The sequence below is a fragment of the Callospermophilus lateralis genome, chromosome 1 (genome assembly GCF_048772815.1).
Source record: "Callospermophilus lateralis isolate mCalLat2 chromosome 1, mCalLat2.hap1, whole genome shotgun sequence".
NCBI classification, from domain to species: Eukaryota; Metazoa; Chordata; class Mammalia; order Rodentia; family Sciuridae; genus Callospermophilus; species Callospermophilus lateralis.
In genome coordinates this window covers 170,268,486-170,295,261 of record NC_135305.1, presented here as the reverse complement: position 1 = coordinate 170,295,261, position 26,776 = coordinate 170,268,486, and the positions used below count along the sequence as shown (strand labels likewise).

General features: G+C 38.5%; 1 protein-coding gene across 4 annotated transcripts in view; it reads left to right on the top strand.

Moving 5' to 3' along the window:
* Positions 1 to 26,776, top strand: part of Atxn7 (ataxin 7) — a 135,699-nt gene that overhangs the window by 13,394 nt on the left and 95,529 nt on the right. For all 4 annotated transcript variants that reach the window (XM_076869929.1, XM_076869765.1, XM_076869842.1 and 1 more), the window contains exon 2: positions 17,132 to 17,219. The gene's annotated coding sequence lies outside the window, so the exon portion shown is untranslated. The remainder of the gene's footprint in view (positions 1 to 17,131; positions 17,220 to 26,776) is intronic.

Sequence of the window (26,776 nt, the reverse complement as noted above, 5' to 3'; positions counted from 1 at the left end):
GGGATGTCCCAATATTCAGGTTACTTGTTCCAAGTGACAGCAAGAGAGACTGTTTAGAGACTCCCAGGTGATTTCAATTAACATCTAACCTCAAATCCATACTCCTTGGTAAGAGAAAAATCCAGAGAAGGAGCTCAGAGCAGATTATGGTATAAGCATATGCCTGTCCTCTCCTGTGGAAAAGAAAAGTGCTAATCTGGTCAGAACTGTTAAAGAGACAGGCAAGGCTCTGCAGAGCAGAATTTTCTCATCCTGCTCATTTTTTGCCTAGTGTGGAAGGAAGATTTACCCTGGGATCAAAGGGAGATAGAAGGAAGGCTGGTGGGCCAGGTGGCTGGTAATACAAGATGGTTGGCTTGCTCTCTGTCTTCCTTCACTGTTGGTAAGCAGATCCTCAGGTCTGAGAAACTAGCAAAGTGGCCCACAGGGCAGCTTCACCAGGCTGCGATACAACTTCTTAGTGTTCGGTGTGAAAATACAATGCTTGCTTTGATTCCTTGCCCTTAGTGAGAGGAAACCCAGGAGGAGTAGGAGGAAGTGGCATCTCTTTGTAAGCGTTTTATACTTGACATGTAACAGACTCCTGCCTGGAGAATTGTGGCAGTCCGTCCATTCTGCCAGCTTTTAGGAGCACCGCCCGTGTTCTCTGCGCTGGCCAATTTAAAAGGTGTCATTTCTGCCTGAGAAATTTAGAGCTTAATTGTAGCACTTGGAGCAAAGGAATTGCTTTGGAAGATGAATAACCATTGTAGTAACTGCTCACCTGCAAAGAGGGAGACTGCTGATTTTACAAGTCTGTTTAGAATTCTTAAGTTTGGCAAGCAACAGTCTAACTCAAATGGTTCAAGAGACTTTGATGAAGTTGTTATTGTCAGGGTTGGGCAGAGGTGCTGGCAACATGGAGTTTGTCACCCAGAAACTAACAGCAATGGGAAGCCATTATTATCATTGCTAGGTTTAAAGGAGCAAAGATAAGAAGTGGTGTTACTGGGGTTCAGTGGGAAGAGCTGGAGCCAAGGGGTGGGGCCGTCAGACAACTGCTCTAGGCCTGGAGGAGCCTCTGCCAACAAGCAGCCCAGGATGGGAGGAAACAAGGAAGGCAGCACTCCCCTCCCGGACTTCCTTTCCTCCTCCTCAGATTGTATTTACTGCCTCCTACTGACCAGATTCACCCGGAAATGTGCCCGCAAGTGACCCAGTAATATTGTGCTCGGAGGTCAGCCTCTTGGGGCACAGAGCAGAACCCAGAACAGCAGAGAATCGGTCTGAGGCTAGAAAGGGAATCAAAATTACATCCCAGGAACATAATTATAATCTCTCTTTCATCATTCATCATCCTCATCTCCCAAAATTCCAAAATAAACCTTAAATTCCATCTTTTAATAAGTTACCTTTTAAGTCACCTTACTCTCATCAGCATAATTAAACATTCAAAGAGAATCTGAATAGTTCTCAGAAGAATTAGAAAATCACTGAAGAACTACTGGGCCATTTTGTTCTTGGTGTTAAAATCAAACTAACATTTTTTTTTCTCATAAGAATGCATATTAACTATACAAGTGATTTATCCTAATTTATCCTACACTTGGATTTTTTTTATGACACATTGATGAAATGGGTTTCATCATTAAGGTTAAGGTGCAAAAGGAAGTGGAACTATTTTTTTGGTTGAAAGGCTTTGCATATTATTCCTTCACATCTGTTTAAAGTGGAAGGGTCTTGCAAGAAGATTTTTACTTGGCTAGTTTGGAAATATAAGAGATTTTTAGCTTATCATAAGAGGATCTTTTTTTTTTTAAGAGAGAAAATTTTTTAATATTAATTTTTTAGTTTTCGGTCGACACAACATCTTTATTTTATTTTATGTGGTGCTGAGGATTGAACCCAGCGCCCCGCACATGCCAGGCGAGCACGCTACCGCTTGAGCCACATCCCCAGCCCAAGAGGGTCTTTTTTAATCCATATCTTTGATTAGTATTAGGCTTTGAGAGATGGAAAGATAAATAAGGTGTTTACTCTGTTCTGCAGAAATTTATGACCAAATAATGAAAAGATGCCCTCACCTAACTCTTAATAATCAGGGATAATAGGTACTTTAATAAAATCATCAGCTGTGGAATTTAAAATGAGTGGGGAGTGGTTTAATTTGTCTTTCCCAGAGATTCTTTCACATGTCTCCCAAATATTATCAAAAGTCTGCAGCTGCCATGTCCTAGAAGTGGAGCTGATAACAAGATACCTACTGGCCCTGACCTGGGGAGTTGGGGTCACAGCCCCTCCCTGCTGTGTCATCAAAGGCAGCCAGGCTTTTGGAGTCTTCCGTTGCTCCGTTGCTCCTAGGAGGAAGACGATGACACCCTGCGCTGTCAGCATCCTGTGTGGTATCTGGCCCTGCATCTTCAGCCTCAGCCATGCCCTGGGCTCTTAGGTCTTTGGGCTTGCCAGTCTTTTCTCTTGAGATTTCTTTTGTCTGGAGTGCTTGTTGCACCTCTTCTGCTTCCTGGTCCTGCTTTAAATGCCATCTCTTCACAAAAGCCTTCCTTGACCTTCCAGACAAAATCCAGTGATCTTATTACTTGCTTTAAAATCCATGTGTATTCAGGCACCCTGCCTGTCTCCTTCGAAGCACCTTTTCAATTTATTTAAAGGGTTGATGGCTGCCTTTCCTACTAGAATGTCAACAGCAAGGGAGCGGATTCATGTGTCTTTGTTTGACATCTGTCTCCTCAGTGGCAAGCATGATGCTCAATAGAGAATTGCATGAGGAAAGAAAAAGAACTGGTTTCAAGTCCTGACCCTTACCACTCACCAGTTCTGTGACCTTTAGTAGGTCACTTCTTGGAGTCTCCATTTATGTTCTGTAGAACAGGGATAATGATGGTAACTTTCCAGTTATTGAGTGTTAAGTGTGTGCTGGGCACCATGCTTTACTTGAATTAGCTTCTCAATTAAACTTCATCAGAGAGGTGAAAAGACTGGCTTGAGGTCACACAGCTTGTAAGTAGAAAACAGGATTTAAACTCTGATCTTTTAAATCCAAAACCAGATTGCTTTTCATCATGCCTTTTTGTGAATGTCCTGGGGATAAAACTGATAAGGAAGAAGGTCTTTAATGAAGGGTGGTATGGATGCCTAGGAATGTGAATGCAAAATGGAGAACTCTAAAGAGTTTTAGGCAATCAGAATATGAGGTTAACTCCACTTACTTGAAGTGGTAGGTGACCTCTAAGAAATTTGCTGGGTCCAGAGGCAGCCTATGGTGCAAATGTTCTGAGTCGAGAGAACATATGAATTTGCTGAGAACTGACCTCGCTCTTGCAGTTGGAGCACCACACAAGGCTAAGAAGTTTAAGCTGTGAGCCAGAGAGTGACAAGCCTTGCAGCCTGGCTCAGGGAGTCACTACTTTTGTGAAATGGCGTGAGGAAACTGATAGGTTTTTTATGTTGAAAATATTTTTTTTTTTTAAATCTTCATGTTATAGTCTTTTTTTTTTTCCAAAGAGAGAGTGAGGGAGAGAGAGAATTTTTAATATTTATTTTTTAGTTATCAGCAGACACAACATCTTTGCTTGTATGTGGTGCTGAGGATCGAACCCGGGCCGCACGCATGCCAGGCGTGCACGCTACCGCTTGAGCCACATCCCCAGCCCCCTGTTGAAAATATTTTTGAAGCAAGAAGTCTCAAGAGTATCTCTGGGGACTGAAGTGTCCAAAACCCATCTTATAGTTTTGCATCCCTAGCAAAGGACACATTTTACCTGATGGTTTCCTTCCACTGTAGCATCCAGTGAGACAGCCTTTGAAAAGAAGCCAGCATTGTGTTCTTTGGTATAATTCGTTGTTTTTCTATAGGAGTAGGTTGCCTAGCTCAAGTGGATGGCAACCTTGTAAAAGTCACTTATCTCAGTAGCTTCTCATCTGGAAATTAGGAATATTAAAAGATCTACCTTGTTGGTTTATTAGTGGCAACATCTACACAATATCTGGTTACAAAATAAATTTTCAGGGAATATTAGCTGCTGTTGTTAATATTACCTGTCATTCCGGCTCATGCCTCTCCAATGACCAGGTATTATTTATGTATTGAAACAAATTGGGTCTTAGGAACTAACATTTTGTTAAAGGTCATGATTTTAGGGTGTATAAAGATAGTAAAACTGGCAGTGAAGAAGGCAAGGAGTACCTTGGTGGGACAGTGCTAGTGTTTCCTACGTGTGAAATATATAACGTGAACATAAGTGAGTATGTTGTGTGCGCAAGGACTGTTCTTTCCATGTGTTCTCCCTGAGAAGTAGGTTCAAGCACATCTGTTTTACAGATAAGGAAGTCATGGTCTCTTCTAAAGGAAGTCATGGTCTCTTCTAGATGTTACCAGACAGCTGTAGACCTGAGCTCTCAACCATATGCTTCTCCAAACTATTTGTGCCCTCAGCATTGTAAAGGCTTAACTCCTATCAACCTCAGCAGCTCTGCTGCGTGGGAAAAATGGGAACTGGACCCTTGATCGTTTTCTAATTAGTGGATTAATTGAAAGCACCAGAGATAGTGTGTCACTAGATATGTAGTAGAGGCTCAATAAACACTTGTTGAAGATGTAAATCTTAATCAGATTGGGTGTGAGAAAAAGATACGCGAAAGCAGTATTAGATCCTGGCTTCTCAGCCTTTTATTCCATTATTTAAAAAAATAAAAAATAGAGAAATCTAAAGTTACTAAGCATTTTATTAGCATAGACCATTTAACATAGACTAGTTGTTGGAGTTTGAGGTGAAGAAGTGCTCAGTGTATGTTGCATGGTAATAACTCCAATTTGCACAATTTAGTTATCTCCGGATATCTGCAGAAGCCCCCACTAGCTAAGAAGCTCCAGGCCTTTGTCTGTGTATTCGACTGATTAGTTTATTCTCAATAAAAACTACTTTTGACATTAAAGTATGCAAACCTAAATAGGAAGGTGTATGTGTTTCAAAGCAAGATCTGACTACTATTTGTGTTTTCCTGTAGCTCAGGTAATTAAGTGTTGACAAAAAGATAATGCTATTTAATGGTAATAGGCAGAGAAAGAAGGTTACCTTATATCCTAGAATAACAAGCCAGCACCATTTAATTTGAGATTTCCTCTCTCTTCCCAACAGCAGAAAACTAAAAACAAGGCCGGGCACACTGGTGCAGGCCTGTAATCCCAGTGACTCGGAAGGTTGAGGCACGAGAATGGCAAGTTCAAAGCCAGCCTTAGCAATTTACAAGTCTCCAAGCAACTCAGTGAGACCCTGTCTCTAAATAAAATGCAAAAAACCTCTGGGGATGTGGCTCACTGGTTACACATCTCTGGGTTCAATCAAAAAAAAAAAAAGAAGAAGAAGAAGAAAAGGTAAACAAAAAGTCTGTTCCCGCCCTAAGAGAGCTTCATATGGCATTTATTTGCCAGATTAAATCTGAAAGGTAGCCAATCAGATGGTAGCTTTATTACTTGGCAATCTCTTCATGATTTATTAGATTATGCCACAGAATTAAGATACTTAAAGGTAATTGTGTTATTTACTATAGAAGTGATTCATTTGGAATTTAAAAGTGTCAAACATTAAAAACCCAGTGCCCAAGCACTGTTCTCCAATGAAAGGTAACAAACAGACTTGGTTGTATGAATGGGACAGGGATTACAGAAGATGAATCCAGGCTGTTTTCAGTGCCAGAAGGCAAGAAAATGCTAATGACACACAAAACCCCTTGTCCCCCCACCATACCCTACACAATGATGGAATATGTCAAAGGGACATAAGAGCTAACTGAAAAAACTTACTGTGGTCAAAGCTAGAACCATATGAGCAACTAAAAAACAGTATTCAATTATAACCCAAAAATATAAAATAAATATAAATAAAATATACAGTGTACATTTATAGTATAAAATAAAGACTAACATAAATAGAAACACATAAATATGTAATACATATAAAATAATGATGTAAGACAAATGTCCACAAATCCATATAATATAAATGAATGATCAAGTGAATTAACAAGTGGGGAAGAATAGATAAATTTTTCATGTAGAATAATTCCAAATGATTTCTGCAAATAATCCCCCTCAAGGAGGGGAACATAACTGCCATTCCTTTAAGTGTGAATGGTGCTTAGGGACTTCCTTCCAAAGAGTATGGTATGGAGAAGGTGGAAAGAGATAGCTTTTTGGCACTGGTCTGGGCAGTGATTTTTTGAATATAATCCCAAAAGCATAAATAACAAAAGCAAAAATAGATAAATGAGATTGCATCAAACTGAAAAGCTTGTCCACAACAAAAGACACAATCAACAGAGTGAAGAGCATCCTATGGAATGGGAGAAAATATTTGCAAACCACACATCTGGTAAGGGATTAATATCAATGCATATAAGGAACTCAACACAATTTCAAGAAAACAACAACAAAATAGTCAAACAAACAAACAAACAAACAAAAACGGGAAAGGGCCTGAATAGACAATTCAAATGGCTGTTAGCTATATTGAAAAAGAAAAAAAAAAAAAAAGCTTACTGTCATTAATCATCAGAGAAATGCAAATTAAAGCCACAATGAAATATTACTCCACATCTGTAAGAATGGCTGTTACCAAAAAGGCAAAAAATAACAACTGTTGTTGAGGATATGCAGAAGAGGGAAGGAACCCTTTTACATTTTTGTAGGAATGAAAATTGGTACAACCATTACAAAAAAAGGTATGGAAGTTCCCCCAGAAATTAGACATAGAAATACTGTCATCAGTATACTTCCTGAGTGTATATTCAAAGGAACTGAAATCAGTACATCACAGGGACATCTGCACTGCCCTGTTCATTGCAGCACTATTCACAACAGCCCAGTTAGGGAATCAACCTAAATATCCATCAATGAATAATTGGGGAAAATGTGGTATATGCATACAGTGGAATATTAGTCTTTAAAAAGTAGGAAATTCTGTCATAATGATGTGGATGAACCCAGAGAACTTTATGATAAATGAAATGAGTTATACATAGGAAGACAGATACTGCATGGTCCCATTTGTATGTGAAATCTAAATTAACTAATAGAAACAGTGGAATGGCAGTTCCAGGGACAAGGGGGATTGGGGAGGTGTTGGCTTAAAAGTACAAGTTTTAGTGAGAATGAATGAGTGTGGGGGATCTATTGCCTAGCATACTGACTATAATTAATTATATATTTGAAAATTGCTAAGAGAAAAAATTCTTTTTTTTGTTGTTTTTGTTTTTGTTTTGTACCAGGGATTGAACTCAGAGCCACTCAACCACTAAGCCCCATCCCCAGCCTTATTTTGTATTTTATTTAGAGACAGGGTCTCACTGAGTTGCTTACTGCCTCGCTATTGCTGAGGCTGGCTTTGAACTCACAACCCTTCTGCCTCAGCCTCCCGAGCTGCTGGGATTACAGGTATGTGCCACTGCACCCAACATCCTCAGCCTTTTTTTTTTTTTTTTTTGTATTTTATTTAGAGACAGGGTCTTGCTGAGTTGCTGAGGTTGGCTTTTGAACTTGCAATCTTTCTCTTTCAGCCTCCTAAGCTGCTAGGATTACAGGCATGTGCCACTGCGCCTGGCCAAGAGAATAAATCTTAAATGATCTCACCAAAAGTATGTGAGGTGATGAATATGTTAATTAGCTTGGTTTTAATCATTTCAAAATATATGCAAGTATCAAGACATCATGTTTAAACCATAAATATATATAATTTTTATTTGTCACTTCAGCCTTAACAAAGCTGGAGGAAAATATTTACATGTCAACAATAATTTATTAGCTGTGACAAATGTTTGTATACTTATATAATAAGTTAATAATAGGGGAACTGGATATGGGGTTTATAGAACCCTCAATATAATCTTTGCAACTTCATAAATTTAAAATGATCCTAAAATTAGGTTTATTTTTAAAAAAGAATATGACAAGGAAAAGAGTCTATAGTTCAAGTTTAATTTTCATCTTGCTAAGAGCCTTGCTAAGTAAATAAAATAGCTGTTGGTGTTCTGGGCTGATTATGGTGTAAAGTGGGGCAATTCTTCCTCGCTGTCTTCTTATAAAGCCGTGAGAGTTTGTTTGCAGAATCAGAGAATGCAGGATTTCTAAATGTCCTCCTGTGGAATTTCCTACTGGCATGACTTTTTCCCCCCTTTGCTTTTTTGCCCAGTAGCAGTCCCTTGAGTGGCATTTGCTGTCCTAGTTAATCAGAGGATAGGAGAAATGAAAAACTCTCCTCTTCCCCCTCCCATGAAGTTTCAATGGGCACTGCAAATGTAGGTCAAATTGCATCACTGTAGAGAGGAGCGAACAGGAAGGTATTTAGGAAGTGCTGCCAACCTCGCTTTAGATTCAGTGGCTATGAACCGGTGTTGAGCCCGCTTAGGTGTGAGATTCAGGAATCAGAGGATCATGTTTGTGATATAGTCCCGGAATGTTACATTTCAATCCATGACAAAAAGGTCTCTCTCTAAAACCCTAGTAAAAATAACTTAAACTGGCTTTGTTAGATGTGCAACTACCAGCTTCTGGAATTCTTTTTTGTCTCTTATTTATTATTGACATACTACAACAATTTGTATTAATTTAGCCAGAGAGATGCTTGAATTATAGAAACTATTGCCATGTGTATGTATACAAAATCTACTGTTTGATAATCACATAAGTCTAATAATGTATTTTGCAAAATACATAAATTGGCTTGGCTATTATTTAATCTTCCAGATTGAATGAATTATTCTGTAAACATACTCTTAGCTATTTGTACTCTGTTTATTTCGAGATAATTAATAGATTGGTAGGAAGTTGCAAAGAGAGTTCAAGAGGTCCTGGTTACTCTTCACTTTCTCCTTTCTTATCTGACTATATACAGTATTGAAACCAGAACATTGGCATTGATATAAAATGTATTTGTATTTCTGGCATTTTATCACTTGGGTATTTTCATGTTACCACTACCACAATCAAGATACAGAACTAAGCCGTGCTGGGTGGTACACTCCTGTAATCCCAGCGGCTTCGGAGGCTGAGTTAGGAGGATCGTGAGTTCAAAGCCAGCCTCAGCAAAAGTGAGGCGCTAAACAACTCTGTGAAAAATAAAATACAAAATAGGGCTGGGGATGTGGCTCAGGGGTCAAGTGTCCCTGAGTTTAATCCTGATACCAAAAAAAAAAAACAAAAAAAAAAAAACAGGACTATTTCATCACTGAAGAAATGTCCCCTGTGTTACCTTTTTATAGCTATGCTCATTTCTGTTACCCTCAAATCCACTAATCTATTCTTCAACTTTTTAATTTTGTCATTCAGGGAATGTTACATAAATGAGACCATTGGAGATTGCCTTTTTTTCACAGCATTTTTAAAAAAATGTTTCTTTTTTTAGTGGTAGACACAATATCTTTATTTTGTTTATTTATTTTTATGTGGTGCTGAGGATCAAACCCAGGGTCTTGCACATGCTAGGCAAGCACTCTACCGTTGAGCCACAACGCTAGCCCTTTACTCAGCATTTTTAAAAGAATTTTATTTTGGGGGCTGGGATTGTGGCTCCCCAGTGGAGTGCTCACTTAACACGGACGGGACCCGAATTCGATCCTCAGCACCACATAAAAATAAAGGCATTGTATTGTGTCCATCTACACCTAAAAATAAATAAATATTTTTTTAAAAATAATTTTATTTTTAAAAGAATGTTTATGGTAAACACTTTAAACATATTCGTTTTTGAAAAATTGTCACCCAGAGTCTGGTTGACTAATTTTCAAACTATTTTTCTAGCTTAGGTGTTCTGAACTCTGTATGAACATATTTGAGCAGCTGCTAAAATCAGATGTGCCAGCAAAATAGCTGATTATGGCATTAACCTTATTTCTACTCTTAAGGGTGGTATCCTAAAGTTAAATGGAAAATTACCCAGGAAAAGGCTTTCCCATTAGCAAAGTAAATATTACAATTGATCAATGGGCAGGAATAAGACATCCAAATGTGTACTTTAATTATACCAAATGAAAAATGATCACATTTGTGTGCCATTTCATTTTGAAAGAACTTCAGAGGAGAGAGACTTTTTGGAACATATTTTTAAATGAATAGCGACTAAAATACTTACATTAATTGGATAATGTAAAGACTGTGTCATAGCATTGCAGTATGTGATTAGCGTGAAATGTCACCATGTGAAATCCAGTGTCCTCATCATGTTAATAAAATTCTTGGAATGTCTTAAGTGGGAAATGAATTCCGTGGTTAGGTGAGGGCCAGTAACAAACTTCCTCAGAGGAAACAGATCTTCCTCAGATGTCACTCTGTCATCTAACGAAATACAGAAGATAATCTAGGATCTATAAGATGGCACATTAGTGTTCACCTACAAATAATGATACCATGTGGCCAGACTGATAGAACTTAAGCAGGTAGAAGTTGAGTCCTCAGGGGCCCCACTGCAGCTCAGTAGCAGTGAAGGTGAAAGTATAAACTCTGGCTCTTCACCTTGTCCAGAAGTCACGTTCTTGCAGGTTGTCAGGACAGACCTTTATGAATGGGATAGTTCTGTAACTGGCAATGGCTGTGACTTCCAACATTTAGTCTTTCTGTCAGCTAGGAAACTATTTGGGTGTGTATATGTGTCAATACCAGAAATTAAACCCAGGCTTCCTACGTGTTAGGAAGTGTGGTAAACACTCTACCACTGAGCTACACTCCCAACCCTTTTTTTATTTTTTGAGACAAGGTCTCACTAAATTGCCCAGGCTGACCTGGAACTTGCTATCCTTCTGCCTCAGTCTCCTGGGTAGTTGGGATTACACACCTGGCAGGAAACTATTCCTTATCATTGAAATCATGATATATTTACTGGGTCAACATTTTTCTCTTGATCTCCTGTGTCTTCTTCAAGCAGCATCATTATACTTGAAATAGCTATTGAGAAATAGACAGGAAATGATCACATTGACCATCAACTATATGCCAACACTGGGCTGAGGATTCATGTGCATGTGCAAATGTAATTACAATATTGAAAAATTGCATTAATTGTGTTCATTAAGTGATAGATTCCCCCCAAAGATTTAAAGCAAGTTTTCAGTCAGCAACAACAACAAAAAGTTTTATTGGTCAGAGTGACTGGCCTCTTGCTTCCCAAGTATGTATGTATATATGTGTCCATATATACGTGTAACATGTATGCACATATATTAGAAAATTTAAAGAATATATTTATATCTCTTAACTAATATATACATACATCATATATCTATTTATGAAGTAGTGTGTGTAGTGGTATGTAATATACAGTTGTAAGACCCACCCCTTTTTCTCTTAGCTTTTTATCTGTATGAAATAAGTTATTGACTCATGAAAAATGAACCAATTATAGGAGTGAAAACTACCTAACCCATCAATGCAAAATGTTTAATGGGTATTGCATTAATTACACAATAAACCTTTTAGATTAAAAATGCTATATATGTCTAGAGGAAAGAAAATTCTTGATCTCTGACTCTTATTTTCTGTCACCTGTCAAATACAGATAATATCCTACCTCATAGAACTGAACGAGATAAAGTACATAAAGCTAAATATATTTCCTAATAGTTGGCACGCCTTCAATACATTATAGCTATTGCTGTTGGTAATGAAGATTGTAACAACAGTAATAATAACAATAATAATACCAATAATAATAATATAGTGTAGGCCTACTGCTATAGCTACCTGAAACCTCAGCAGCTTAACAAAACATGTTTATTTCTCGCTCCAGTCACAGCTCAGTGTGGGTTGGCAAAGAGGCTCTTGTTTTCCCTCAGTTGTTCAGGAGTGAAATTCTCTGGCTCCTTCCCCCGGGTGCTTGGAGCTTTCTGCATTTGACCAGCAGAGGGTATGAGAGACTGAAGATCAGCCCAGGCTATGGGGCTAGCCCTGAAGCAGCACCAGCACTTCAGTTCACACTTTAGGACTTGATCACTCATCGAGCCTTATTGCAGTGATTATTGGGAAATTTAGTCAAATGGTATGCTCGAGGAGAGAGAATGTGGGTATAGGTGAATGTGGATATTGGAAACTCTATCACAAGTAATATTTAGAATGGCTTAGAAGAGGAAGGATTTGCCCTGGATCTTTTAGATCTTTTTAGAAAGGATTTGCCCTGGATCTTTTAAAGATCTTTTAGATCTTTTGTTATAGGCTGCCCAGCCTGCCTTTTGGAAAGAATATTAAAGAGCAAGGGTAGAAAAGTAAAAATTTCTGCATGCATTATTAATAAAAATCACATTTACCCCACTAGCTACTGCCTTTACTAAAAGCCATTTGATAGTGACCTAGGGCAAGCCATTTATCTGCCATCGACCTCCATTTTCTTACAAGTGTTCTACACAGGGCTGCGGTGATGGCTAAACAAGACTGTGCATGTAAAGAACTTAACTCAGGTTCTGGTCAGGGTAAGCACTGGGTGAAAGTTGTTATTATTGGTTGTGTTAATAAGTATGGTCTCAGAGTAGAATGCTTGCTAGTGCCTCGTTTATTTAACTTCTTTCCTAAAGGATTATGTTAGAGTTAGCAAAGAATGACTTGACTGAGGATCTTTCTATGAATTTTAGAATTCTATAACCCAGGCCAGAAATAGGAAGAGATTAATGTTGCCTTGGCAAAATACTGGGGGAGAACCTCTGATGCCTAAGCCTGCTTCCCTGCAGTTCACGCCCTAGACTCTTTCCGTCTGTCAGGAGAGCACTGGGAGCCCTTCTCATCCCTCCTCCCCTCTTTCCCAGGGTCTGTAGGTGAGTCTGGCAAGGAAGCACTAGGTAAATGCCAGAGCAGCTTCTTATTGCTCTGACTTAATTGCATGTCCTTAGCAAGGCAAGACCATAGTGGACCAGGCGTATATTAACCTGAGTGGATGAGTGCCTTGTTCAGTCTAATCCGACTCAATTCAACAGGCCCTGGGGGTACAGGGATGAGCTGTGGCTGATCCTGCCTCTGAGAAGCCCACCTATAGTGATTTGTGTTTTGTTTTTTTTTCCCCCTTGAGCTGGGGGTGGTTGTGCTCAGGATCAAACCCAGGGCCTTGTGCATACTAGGCAAGTAAATGCTCCACCACTGAGCCAGCCCCAGCCCTGAGCCAGGCTCTGAAGATCTGAGTTACTTAGAAGGTAGAAAGAAAGAAGTGCAAGCAGTTGGAAAAGCAGGTGTTGGGGGACAGGTAGGAATTGCTGTCATGTGTGGAAATGGAGAATGGCTTTAATCTCAACTTCAGTATGCAACTGTCTCAGCTTGCAGGCCTGGGCTCTCTGCTAAAGGAGTATAGTAGGGCTTTTTTCATCAGGCAGTGGAAGGGTTAGGTGAGAAGATGCAAGTAAAGGGCTTAGTGTTAATACTGGAGACATAGTAAGTGTCAGTGAGTGCCAGTGACCATCAGTATTATTATTGTCATGTACTTTTATAAATTGACCTTCTAATTGTCCGACTTAACCAAGGCTTTGCAAGTGACAAATTGGAGATCTGCTGGAATTTTTATTATACTTTTAGTTCTCTTTTAGGCTACTGGTAAAATAGTGCAGTAGAGTCACAATTCATGGAAAAAATGATTGGCTCAACAAAATGGAGAGGGAGCTCAGTGAACCTCAGTGGAACTTGGAGAGGCAGGTCTTGAACTGAGTGAGCTTGAGATGGGAGAATTTTGGCCCCAACACGACCACACATTGCTTTGCTGAACCCTTTTGGAAAGAGAAGAAGGATTGAGTATTGTGTAGGGATGTTGAATCAAAAAATGAGACTAAAAACAAGTTAAGACTCCATTGTGAGGAGCTGCACAGGGCTGGGAATGCCCTAGGACTGGCTGCAGGAATTGAAATGGGCCCTGAAGCCGGGGCCCGAGTTGCCGGAATCCTTCTTCTTGAGTGGCATGGCACCTTCTCCATTGGTGTCTCAAACACTCAGTACTGAGTGGGGTGACTCTCAGAGCTGTCCCTGTAGCTTCGTAGGTACAGAATGACTGGCTGGCCTTCAAAGAGAGGAATACCTAGTAATTCCATTGAAAAGACAAGTTGTGTAGAGTGTGGAGTTTCATTCTTAAATTTGCTTCACCCAAGAGAAGCAACCTGTTGGGGTTGGAAGCAATTGTAAGTGGGGTCAGAAGAAATGGAGTTAGGCACCCTGTTAATGCATATTTCTGGAGAATATACCTACAGATGACATATAAACTGCTTTTGAATTTTTGGTTGCAATTTTTCATTGGGGAGAAGAGACTTAGAAAAAAGCAGTATAGGCTCAGGCTGGGTGTGGTGGTGCACACCTGTAATCCCAGAGACTGAGTGAGGAGGCTGAGGCAGGAGGGCCACAAGTTTGAGCCCAGCCTCAGCAATTTAGCAAGGCCCTAAGCAACTCAGTGAGACCTTGCCTCAAAATGAAAAATAACAAAGGTCTGGGAATGTGGCTCATCCCCAGTACCAAAAGAAAGGAAGGAAAAAAAGAAAAGAAAGAATCATGGCTGCCTACAGGAGACAGGCCCAGAAGGAAAATAAGTGATGACACCAGATAGGTCCTGTGGAAAGCACACACAAATGACAAGAGGTAGCCCAGTTACCTCCTGCAAGAGAGCTGTCCCCTGGGGCCTGATTTTTGACTTTCCAAGAGAGATTAGAAATTAGGAATTTTATATGAATCTTCCTGGGTTTTGAAAATTAGGAACAAATTCATATTTTCCCCCCAAGGTCACCAGGCAAAATAGCCAGAAAAAAAATGGATTATTTTAAGCTTGTAGGTGGAAAGAAAACATGTCACTTGGGCACTAAGTGGCTCAGCTGCATGACCCTGCTGGTCTTGGTGTCAGGCTCCGGACTTGGCAGGGAGCACATTCTCAACATTGAGTAAATTAATCAGCTTGGGGAAACCTCTCTTGCTTTCAGTCCTTTCGTATATAGAAGAAAGAGACTGCAGTCGTCTTTCAAGGCTTCCATTTTTTTCCCAGCTCTAATTTAGAAAATAGAATCGAGTCACCACCTTGGTAGTGCTGCCTGTGGGGCCAGCATTTTTCTTCCCTCGCTGGCCTCCTCTAGTGCCTAGAGTATCATCTCTCTCTAATGCTCGGCGATTTGCCTAAAAGTTAAGTTTAAGACATAAAAAGAAAGTTTATATTGCTATCCTTCAAAACAAGACTGACTTTGCTTTAAGCGCCTTGTTCTTCCTTTATCATGGTCAGGAGCTACTTGCTGGATTTGGACAGGCTACCTTATATCTCAAAGGGTGATCCAGATTATGCCTGAAGTGCAACCAGGCTGTCAGAGAGCAAGGAAGGCAGCTAGTGGGAGAGCACTTGACCAGCATGTGCAGGGCCCTCCCTGGGTGCCCCGCTGTCCTCTGAAGGCATCACCATGGGTGGGGTGGATGGCTCTCTTGACCATAAAATCTGAATACACTGTCTCTGTCATGGTATTTTGTAACTTACTTTGGGTGATTTTTCATAGCTGTAAAATGTTTATGATGCAAAGTAATTAATTTTGGCTCAAGACAGACATTTTAAGTAAGATAGTGGCTTTTATGGGAAGGAAGGCAGAACAAGGACACTAAAATGGAAATCAGAGAAATTCTTTAAAAAGTAGGAGATTGGCCAAGAATTAGAAATCTGGAGGAGAAAAACATCTGGTTTATAGAGATTGTAGGAATGATTTTAAGCATTACCAAGTAACATTTTGTGAGTGAATAAAACTGAAATTGTTTTTTTAAAGGGAGAGGGAAAGGGGATGATCTAGGAATAACTTAAAAGCCAATAAAGATGATTTTGAATAAATGGATAAAACATGGCATAGAATTTCAGTCACCAAGTCAGACACAGTGGCACATGCCTGTAAATCCCAGCAGCTTGGAAGGCTGAGGCAGCAACTTAGCAAGACCCACGCAACTGAGTGAGACCCTGTCTCAAAATATAAAAAAGGGCTAGGGTTATGGCTTAGTGGTTAAGTGCTTTTGGGTTCGATCTCTGGTACCTCCACCCCCCCGCCCCCCGCCACACACACACACACACACAAAAAAAAAAAAAAAAAAAGAATTCAGTCACTCAGATATTTTAAAGAGATGCTTTATTAGCATCTTAGTATCCCAAGCCATAGAAATGTTTGGGTTATCATCTTAGAGTATATGGAAATAAATAAAAATTGAGCAAAGCAATATTCATATTGCCTGACCTTGGTATATATAGCCAGTGAAGATTATAGGAAGTGAAGTGTATTCGCAGCGAATTTTCCATAGGAAATCAGCCTGCCTTGTGCTGTATACTTTGATAGCATCTACCCTGTAGCTGTGTCGTTGCCTGTATTGGCTGCTTTTTTTCTTCTGCTGCATGTCAAAGTTGAAAACCAACTCAATTTCTACCTCTGGTTTGCTAATTCCCAATCCTTTGGAATCCTCCCCAAATTGAGTAGTACCCACATTTCACTTGAAATACTCGTATGCACATGTGTGCACAACTATGAAGAGTGCATAGCTTCCTTGTGCTTTTTAGGAAGAGGATTTGAGTTTTTTGTTTTCCTGTCTATAGTATGAACAATTGCTTCTCTAAACTGCTGAATGATAAAGGATAGAGGGAGCTCTCCAAATAGTATTCTTATTCAGAATGTGTGTGTGTTACATCTGTGATTCTGACAGGTTCATAGGAGCAGGCTTTCTGAATAGCTATTTTTAAAATTAAGTGAAAACTCATTAGTGGCAAATTACACACAATGATTTTAAGCCCCAGGAGGCTGACTCTATGTACATATTGAGTAGTCATTTGTTCTTAGTTTGTTGTAAATACAGCCAATTAAATTTATTGTAAAAACTTAATGAATTACATTTGTTGTAAAATTGGTAAAGCGCCTTGAATTTTATCTGTTTGACATTTCAAAGCACAAGTAATAATTTCAGAATACCTGGTAACTAATAAAATTACAGATTTTCTTTTTCTTTCTTTCTTTCTTTTTTTTTTGGTGGTGGTGCTAGGGATTGAACCCAGGACCTTGAACACCCTAGCAAGTGCTGTACCACTGAGCCACATCCCTGGTCCTAAGATTTATAAACTTCAGATTAGCTTTATCCACTGTTTCATCCCTTTTCTTTCTTTCTTTTTTTTTTTTTTTTTAATCTGAACAGAATTAAGAAGAAGGAGCATCCACAATCACAGCAGATGAAGATCCACTGGTAAATTATCAGGATTTTTGGCCTGCCCTCTAAGGAAAAGGTAACTAGCTTTTCTGACATAGCAAAGTTGAATAAATGCAATACTTCTAATTATAAGATTATAGTAAAGATGAAGTTTTACCAAAGAATGATAGTATTTAATATAAGATATCTGAGTTAGATCTTAAATTTTAAGCATAACCCTGAATATGATCTTCCTAATATAAAATGACAGTGAATTGAAGGAGTGGGATACTATTAGATGTTTGTTTCTCAACACACAAAAATACTAAATAACAAGCCTAACCCCAAAACATTTGTTAAAGTTGCAGGAAGGGGTTCGAGATAGAATTTCCCTCTCTCCCCAGCCCTACCCTCTTTGTCCGGGGAGGTTGTCAAAGGTGTGCCCTGTAGTTTTCTCCTTAGCTCTTGTTCTCTTCTCTCCCACACAATGAAGACCCAGCTGGTAAGGGCAGGGGAAATGCCAAACACGACTGTCACACAGGCAGGACTTCTTCAGGCACACTTTCTGGGCCTAGTGCCCTTGCCCAGGCTGCCAGATAGTCCTGTGCTCGGGAGCAGCCTCGGATCATTACAAGAATATCAGCCACCATTGATGGAGTTTCTCACTACGCCGTCACCATCATGCGTTTGCTATTTGGGGAATGGCTGAATTTCACAGAATGTGACAAAGGATAATATTCCTGGAAGAGTTTTAATTAAAAAAAAAATCCATTCTTCCATCTACTCAGAGGAATGAGGGGGTTTACAAGTTAAGATACATTTTAACATGAGTCATTGAAGGATAAAACTGAACAGAATCCAAACAGGAAAGACCAAAAGAATTTCAGCCTCTGGAATTGATCAACTTACATTACTCAGGCAACAAATGTGATGTCTCAATCAGCCTTTAAGCAACTATGGCAAAAATGGAAACATTTTGTATGACATGCACATTCATCTGCAAAGATAGCATTTTACTATTATTAAACCATAACTGGAGCTTCAGGAAGAAGTGGCAGTTCTGTTTCAGTGTTTAACAGAACTGAGCAGCTATGAAGCCTCACCTTCAAAATAGGCCCTTAGGATTCTTTGGCCTTCAGCTGAAGGACTACAGTGCAGGGGCATCAGAGGCACCACAGTGGATGGTGTTCATTGTGGATTGTCTGCCAGGTGCTCTCCTGTATGGTGGTGACCCCCTGGCAGTGGAGAGATCTGGAAATATGGGAGGAGGAAGCACACTTGACAGAATGCCAAGGGAGCTCTTTAGTCCAGAACTATTTACTGAGATTCTACCATGTTCAAACAGATTTTCCCCAGGAGAAAAAGGAGAATAGGAGGTGATTTCCATGAACTATAATTGTGACATGCTTTTTTGAATATTATAGCAATGGAGATTAATGTGATACCAGGACATGAATGACAAGTGGCAGGGAAAGAACAAGAATTACAAACCAAAAAGACTGCAGGACCTGACAGGGAGGGGAATCAAATGGGCTGGGTGGAACAGTGAGAAATTGACAAGTTCATGACCAGTCTAAAGTAGCAGCCCTTCTCAGTACAGATTGTGGCCCAATAAGTCCCAAATTGAACGCCAACCAACTTACATGCTGTGTTCCTTTCTGGATACTGGAGCTAAATGAGCAAATCAAGGGGATAAAGGTCCCTCCCATTGAATTAGCACTTATCTTTTTGGTATCAACAAATGAAAATCATATGTGTCTGGGCTGGGGATGTGGCTCAGTGGTAGAGTACTTTCTTAGCATGTGTGAGGCCCCTGGATTCAATCCCTAGCACTGCAAAAAATAAAAAATAAAAATTTATATTTATCATGTGTAGCGTATTGTTTTGAAATATGTGTATGTGTGAAATGGCTAAACTCAACTAATTAACAGATACATGACCCCACATACCTAGTCACTTTTTTGTGATAAGAACTTTTAAGACCTCTGGTCTTAGAAGCTTTTAAGGATCCATTATTAACTAGAGTCACTTTAAAGAAGGAAAAAAAAAAAAAACCTTTTATTTAATTGAGATTTTTGTCTCATTTTCCCAGCATCTCCCTCTCCACCTCCAGCCACTGGTGGTTCAAACTCTTCTACATTCCACATATAAGTGAGACGATCCTGTGTCTATCTTTCTGTGAGTGCCATATTTTACTTAGTCTGTGTCCTCCAGGTTCATCCATGTTCTCATAAGTGACAGGATTTCCTTCTTTTTTTAAGGCTAAATAATATTTCATTGTGTGCATAAACTACCATTTCCTTACCCATTATTCCCCTGATGAACACTCAGGTTAATTCCCTAACTTGTTGTGAATAAAGCTGTAATGAACATGAGTATGTAGGCCTGTCTTCAGTATGATGTCATATCCTTTGTGTATATACTCAGTAGTGCTCATGCCAGGTTATATGGTTCTATTTTTGATTTTCTGAGGAACCTCCATATTGTTTTCAATAATGGCCATACTTTTTAATGAGAGAAACAGACAGTAGAGAGCAGACACAAATAAATGCATTATATATTTATTATATGATAATAATTAGCAAAAAAAAAAAAACAGGGTAAGGGAAATTAGGAACACTGATGAGAGATGGGACTTGAAGTTTTAAATGGGAGTGATCTTGGTAGGACTTCGAGAAGGTGAGATTTGAGCATTAAAGTTGAGCTCTCTGGGGAAGGGCGAATGGACCGTGCAGAGACTAAAAGCAGATGCCTGCATCGGCTCTGCAAGCCACAGAAAGGAGGGGGCCAGATCTGAGTGGTGAGTTGGGAGAAAAGGGTAGGACATGTAGGCAGACAGGTAATAGGGCCCAGGGTATGTGGCCTTAGTGACCATTGAACAGGCTTTGGCATTTATTCTGAGAGATGTGGGATATCATTGGAAGATTCTAAGAAGAGTAACTTGATTTGACTTCTGTTTTAATAAAACCACTGAGGCCATTATAGTAAAATAGGCTGTGGGGGACAAGGCAAAAATGGGGAGACCAGTTAAATTGAGGCTATGATAATAACCCAGGCAAGAGATGACGATATTGCCGGATCTCCAAAAATTTTAAGGGTAATGAAATCTGGACTGAAATTACTATTTTAAGAAAATAACAAAGTTTGAATCAACCTAAATAAGGCTGTGATGTGCTCATTGTTTGCTATGTCAGCTATAGAATTGGTGATGTAATTCAGAGGAAGGTGAAGACTTTGGTTCAGACTAAGTTGAAAAAGAAAATAGTTGATTTTACATTGAAATGAAAGCTTGCTTTTTGATCAGTGCAGGAGACCAAGGAAAGTGACTATTCACAATAGCCAGAAGGTGGAAACAATCTAAATGTCCATCAACTGATGGATGGATCAACAAACTATGGGATAGAGCATAGTGGAATAGAGCAATTCTCTACTTTATCCAGAGGGGATGTGTTCCAAGACTCCAGTGGATGCTAGAAACCACAAATAATACCAAACTTTTATAAATACTATGTTTTTTCTTATACATACAGACCTGTGATAAAGCTTAATTTATGAATTACGTATAATAAGAAATTAACAATGTGACTGGGATTGAGGCTCAGTGGTAGAACGCTTGCCTAGCATGTGGGTTCAATTCTCAGCATCACATATAAATAAATGAATAAAATAAAAGTCAATCTGCATCTAAAAGAAAGTATTTTTTAAAAGAAATTAACAATAATAATAAAATAAAAAATAATAAGATGGTAATAAAACTTAAGCAAATATGGTCTCCCTACTTCTCAAAACTGCTTATTATACTGTACTCAACCTGCTTCTTGTGATGATATGATACAATTGCCTACCTGGTGAGATGAGGTAAGATGAATATCAGGCATTGTGAAATATTGTTAGACTACTGTGTGAGGGTTATTTGAACACAATAACTGCAACACTGTGATAACTGAGACAGCCATAAGTGACTTCCAGGCCAGTAGCATATACTATGTGGATACACTGGACAAAAGGATTATTCACATGCTGGCCAGGTCAGAGCAAGATAACTGAAGACTTCATCATATACTACAGTGACCAGTTTATATTTATGAATTGTTTCTAGAATTTTCTATTTAATATTTTCAGACTAAAGTTGAAACTGCAGAAAGTGAAACTGTGACTAAAGAGGGGTCTTCTGTATTATTCAGCCATAAAAAGAAGTGAAAGACTGATAACATAACTCCAGCATAGATAAACCTTGAAAACATACTAAATGAAGGAAGCCAGACAAAAAAGGCCACATATTATATGATTTTGTTTGTATGAAATACCTGTAATAGGTGCAAATTCAGAGACAGAAAGCAGATGTGATTTCCTAGAGAATATGAGTTGGGAGATGGAAGAGTGACTGTTTCACGGAATGGGGTTCTTTCTGGGGTAGGGAAAATGTTCTGGATCTATATAATGGTGTTGGTTGTACCATATCATGAATATACTAAAATGTCATTAAATTGCAACTTTAAAATGGTTAAAATGTTGAATTTTATTTTATTGAATTTTACCTTATCCAAGAAAAGAAAGATAATGGTATTCAGAAGAAATTTCATATATTTTTCTCTTATCTTGGTTACAAGTAGCTGATTAAGCTAGAGTAGAGTCTTTTATGGTCAATGAGAGTGGAAAAAGGTTGGGCCCTGAAGAAAGATTGGTGCTTTGGAAGTACAAGTTGCAAATTTAGTTTCAAAGCAAAGGAACTAGTCTCTGTGGTACCACCGTTGACCTGATGGAGTTTTGTGATCATAGACCAGAAGTATCAAAATTAGGGTTTCTTTTTCTTTTATCAAATATCCTTATTATATGACTGCTGATTATAAAAGTATATTGTTAAAAATTTAAATATTTTATAAAGCCCCTTTACAATGAAAAAATAATCAAAGTTTCTTTAATTCTTTTACCCTCTGCTACTCATAACTCTTGAGAGTTATCAAGACTTTTTCAGTGCATAGGCTTATCATCAGTCACGATCACTACCACCATCATCATCACTTTTTCACAAAAAATGGATACATTATGTGTATGGTATTTTTTGCACCTTAATTTGGGGCGGGTATCAGGGATTGAACCCAGGGGCACTTAACCACTGAGCCACATCCTCAGGTCTTTTTATTTTGAAACAGGATCTCACTAAGTTACTGAGATGGCTTTGAACTTGTGATCCTCTTGCCTCAGCCTCTTAAACTGCTGGGATTAAGGCGTGTGCCTACACCCAGTTGCATGCTGATTTTTAAAATTAATATCTTGTGGTCTTACTACTGCTTTCTTGTGGATTGCTATGTTATGTACCATACTTTTATTTGTAAAAACTTTTGTAGTTGAAAAGCAAAATGCAGCCAAAATGTGCCAGAATGCCTCTTATTCGAGGTTGAGATAGCATAAAATACAAAAGTAACTAATAGCTGCTGAGCAGTCACTATGTGCCAGACACTGACTGTCCTAAGCATATGAGTTCTTTGGCTCTTGTAACAACCTGATGGAGTAGATACTATCAAGGTCCTCCCTTTTACAAAGGAACTGAGGTAGAGTCAAAAAGTGTTCTGCCAAGGCCTAGAGTTAGGAAATAGCAGAAATGGAGTCCAGGGCCAGTTTTAGCTCCCATCCCCAGTTGCCCTGAAGAGTGCTGTGGCTGGTGATACCTGATCTTACTGCTGTTTTCAAGAGAAGTCAATCTGGAATTCTTTTTTTTTTTTCCTTCTTTTTAAAAACTTTTAAATTTGTTTTAATTAGTTGCACATGACATGACAGTAGAATGCATTTATGCACTTTGATATATCACACATAGATGGGATATAATTTCTCATTTTTCTGAGTGTACATGTTATAGAATCATATTGGTCATGCAGTCACATATACACATAAGTAATATGTCTGTTTCATTCTACTATCTTTCCTACACCCACATCCCCTCCCCTCCCCTCCCTTCACATCCCTCTACCTAATCTAAGGTAATGCTATTCTTCCTTAGAGGGCCCCGCCCCTCCCATGCACATTCCTCGTTGTGAATTAGCATCCAAGTATTAGAGGAACCATTCTGCCTTTGGTTTGTGAATTGGCTTATTTCATTTAGCATATTTTCCAGCTGCATTCATTTACTGGAAAATGCCATTTCATTGTTCTTTAAAGCTGAGTAATATTCCATTGAGTACATATACCACATTTTCTTTATCCAATCATCTAATGAAGGACACCTAGGTTGGTTCTGCAGTTTAGCTATTGTAAATTTAACTGCTATAAACATTGATGTGGCTGCATTACTATAGTGTGCTGATTTTAAGTCCTTTGGGTATAAACCAAGGAGTGGGATAGATGGGTCAAATGGTGGTTCCATTCCCAGTTTTCTGAGGAATCTCCACACTGCTTTCCAAAGTGGTTGTACCAATGTGCAGTCCCACCAACAAGTATGAGTGTACCTTTTTCCCCACATCCTCGCCAACATTATTGTTGACCATATTCTTTTTTTAAAAAAATATCTTTATTTTATTTATTTATTTTTATGTGGTGCTGAGGATCAAACCCAGGGCCTTGCATGTGCTAGGTGAATGCTCTACCACTGAGCTACAACCCCAGCCCCTGCCTGTATTCTTGGTGATTGCCATTCCGACAGTAGTGAGATGAAATTTTAGTATAGTTTTGATTGCATTTCTGTAATTGCTAAGATGTTGAACACTTTTCCATATATTTGTTGATGAATTGTATTACTTCTGTGAAGTGTCTGCCAGTTTCTTAGTCCATTTATTGACTGGATTATTTGATTTTTTGTTGTTAAGTTTTTTGGGTTCTGTATGTATCCTAGAGATTAATCTATCCTAGAGATTAAGTATCAGAGGTGCATTAATTATCAGAGGTCTATTTTTGTAGGTTCTTTCCTTACATTTTTGACTGTTTTCCTTTGCTGAGAAGAAGCTTTTTAATTTGAATCCATCCCATTTATTGATTCTTAATTTTACTTCTTGCGCTTTAGGAGTCTTGTTAAGGAAGTCAGATCCTAGACCGACATGGTGAAGATTTGGGCCTATTTTTTCTTCTGTTAGGTAAAGGGTCTTCTGTTCTAGTGCCTAAATCTTTGATGCACTTTGAGCTGATTTTTGTGCAGTGTGTGAGAGAGAGAGGTTTGATTTCATTTTGCTACATATGGATTTCCAGTTTTGTCAGCACCGTTTGTTGAATAGGCTGTATTTTCTCCAGTGAATGTTTTTGGCACCTTTGTATGGTATGATACAACTGTATTTATGTGCTTTTGTCCCTGTGTCTTCTATTCTGTACCACTGGTCTACAAGTCCATTTTGGTGCCAATACCATGCCGTTTTTGTTACTGTAGCTCTGTAGTATAGTTTAAAGTCTAGTATTGTGATGCTTCCTGTTTTACTTTTCTTGCTAAGGATTGTTTTAGATATTCTGGGTCTCTTATTGTTTCAAATAAATTTTATGATTGCTTTTTCTATTGTATGAAGAATGTCATTGGGATTTTAATTGGAATTGCATTAAATCTGTATAACACTTTTGTTAGTATCATCATTTGACAATATTAATTCTGCCTATCCAGGAGCATGGAAGATCTTTCCATCTTCTGAGGTTTTCTTCAATTTCTTTCTTTAGTTTTCATTGTAGAGGTCTTTCACCTCTTTTGTTAGATTGATTCCCAGGTTTTTGTTTGTTTGTTTGTTTGTTTGTTTGTTTGTTTTTGAGGCTATTGTGAATGGGGTAGTTTTCCTAATTTCTTTTTCAGTGGATTCATTGCTGATGTATAGGAATGCATTTGATTTATGGGTTGTTGATTTTATATCCTGCTACTTTGTTGAATTCATTTATTAATTCTAGAAGTTTTCCGGTGGAATTTTTTGGATCATCTAGATATAGAATCATGTCATCAGCAAATAAGGATAGTTTGAGCTCTTCTTTATCTATTTGTATCCCTTTAATTTCTTTCTTCTAATTGCTCTGGCTAGAGTTTCAAAGATGATGTTGAATAGAAGTGGTAAAAGAGGACATCCTTGTCTTGTTCCAGTTTTTAGAGGGAATGCTTTCAATTTTTCTCCATTTAGAATGATGCTGGCCTTGGGTTTAGCATATATAGCTTTTACAATGTTGAGGTATGTTCCTACTATCCCTAATTTTTCTAGTGTTTTGAACATGAAGGGTGCTATGTTTTGTCAAATGCTTTTTCTGCATCCACTGAGATGATCATGTGAGTCTTGTTTTTAAGTCTATTAATATGATGAATTATGTTTATTGATATCCATATGTTGAACCAATGTTGCATCTCTGGGATGAACTAAACTTTATCGTGTGCACTATGTTTTTAATGTTTATGTATACAATTTGCCAGAATTTTTCTGAGAATTTTTGCATCTTTGTTCATCAGGGATATTGGGTCTATCTGGAATTCTTTGTGAAGTTTTTCACATTTACTGTTGGCTTTACAAAAATAGTTTTATTGAGATGTAGATAAGATATCATAGATGTTTGCACTTAAAGTGTGCAGCTTTTTAAAGATTTTTAGTGTATTCACATATGTGCAACCATCACCTCTGTCTAGGTCCAAAACATTTTTAGCATCCCTAAAGGATACCCCATTCCCATTAAGCAGTGACTCCTCATATTCCCTTCCCCTGGATCCTGGAAATCAACATTTTGTCTTCTGTTTCTAGGAATTTGCCTATTCTTGATAATTCATATAAATGAAATTGTGTAATATGTGTAATAATTTTTGTCTGACTTTATTTTACTTAAGCATGATTTCAAGGTTTATTCATGTATCATGTGCTTTGTTCCTTTTTATGGAGTGAAGGAATGTTATTAAAAGATATAGATATTCCTTGTATGAATATATACAATTTACTTATCTGTTCATCAGTTGATGAACAATTGGGTTGTTTCTACAGTTTGGCTATTACAAATAATGTGGCTAATGGACATTTGCATGCAAGTGTCTGAGTCTCGGCTTTTAATTCTTCTTTTTTAAAAATTTTTTTTAGTTGTCGATAGACTTTTATTTTCCTTATTTATGTGTGGTGCCAAGAATGGAACCCAGGGCCTCACACATGCTAGGCAAGTTCTCTACCACTGAGCCACCACCCCAGCCCTGCTTTTAATTCTTCTGAATATACACGTAGAAGCGGAATTGCTGAATGACATGGTTATTTTAATTTTAACTTTTAAGTGGCTACTAAACTGCTTTCCACACTAGCTGTATCATTTTACATCCCCCCACTGTCTCCCTGCAGTGTAGGAGAGTTCCAGTTCCTTTACGTACTGCTGACACTCTTTTAACATTTCTATTCTTTTGTCATTTTTTCACTACAGCCATCATAATGAGTGTGAAGGGCTCTCTCTTACAGCTTTGTTTTCTAATATTTCTTTTTAGTTGTAAATAGACACAATACCTTTACTTTATTTATTTATTTTTATAAGGTGCTGGGGATCAAACCCAGTGCCTTACCCATGCTAGGCAATAAGCCCAGCCCCTGTTTTACAGTTTTGATTTGCATTTTCCTAATGACTACTGATTTTAAGTATCTTTGCATTTTCTTGTTGGTCGTTTACATTGTCTTCTCTGGAAAAATGTCTGTTGAGATCCTTTACCAATGTGGCTCAAACGGTAGCGCGCTCGCCTGGCATGCG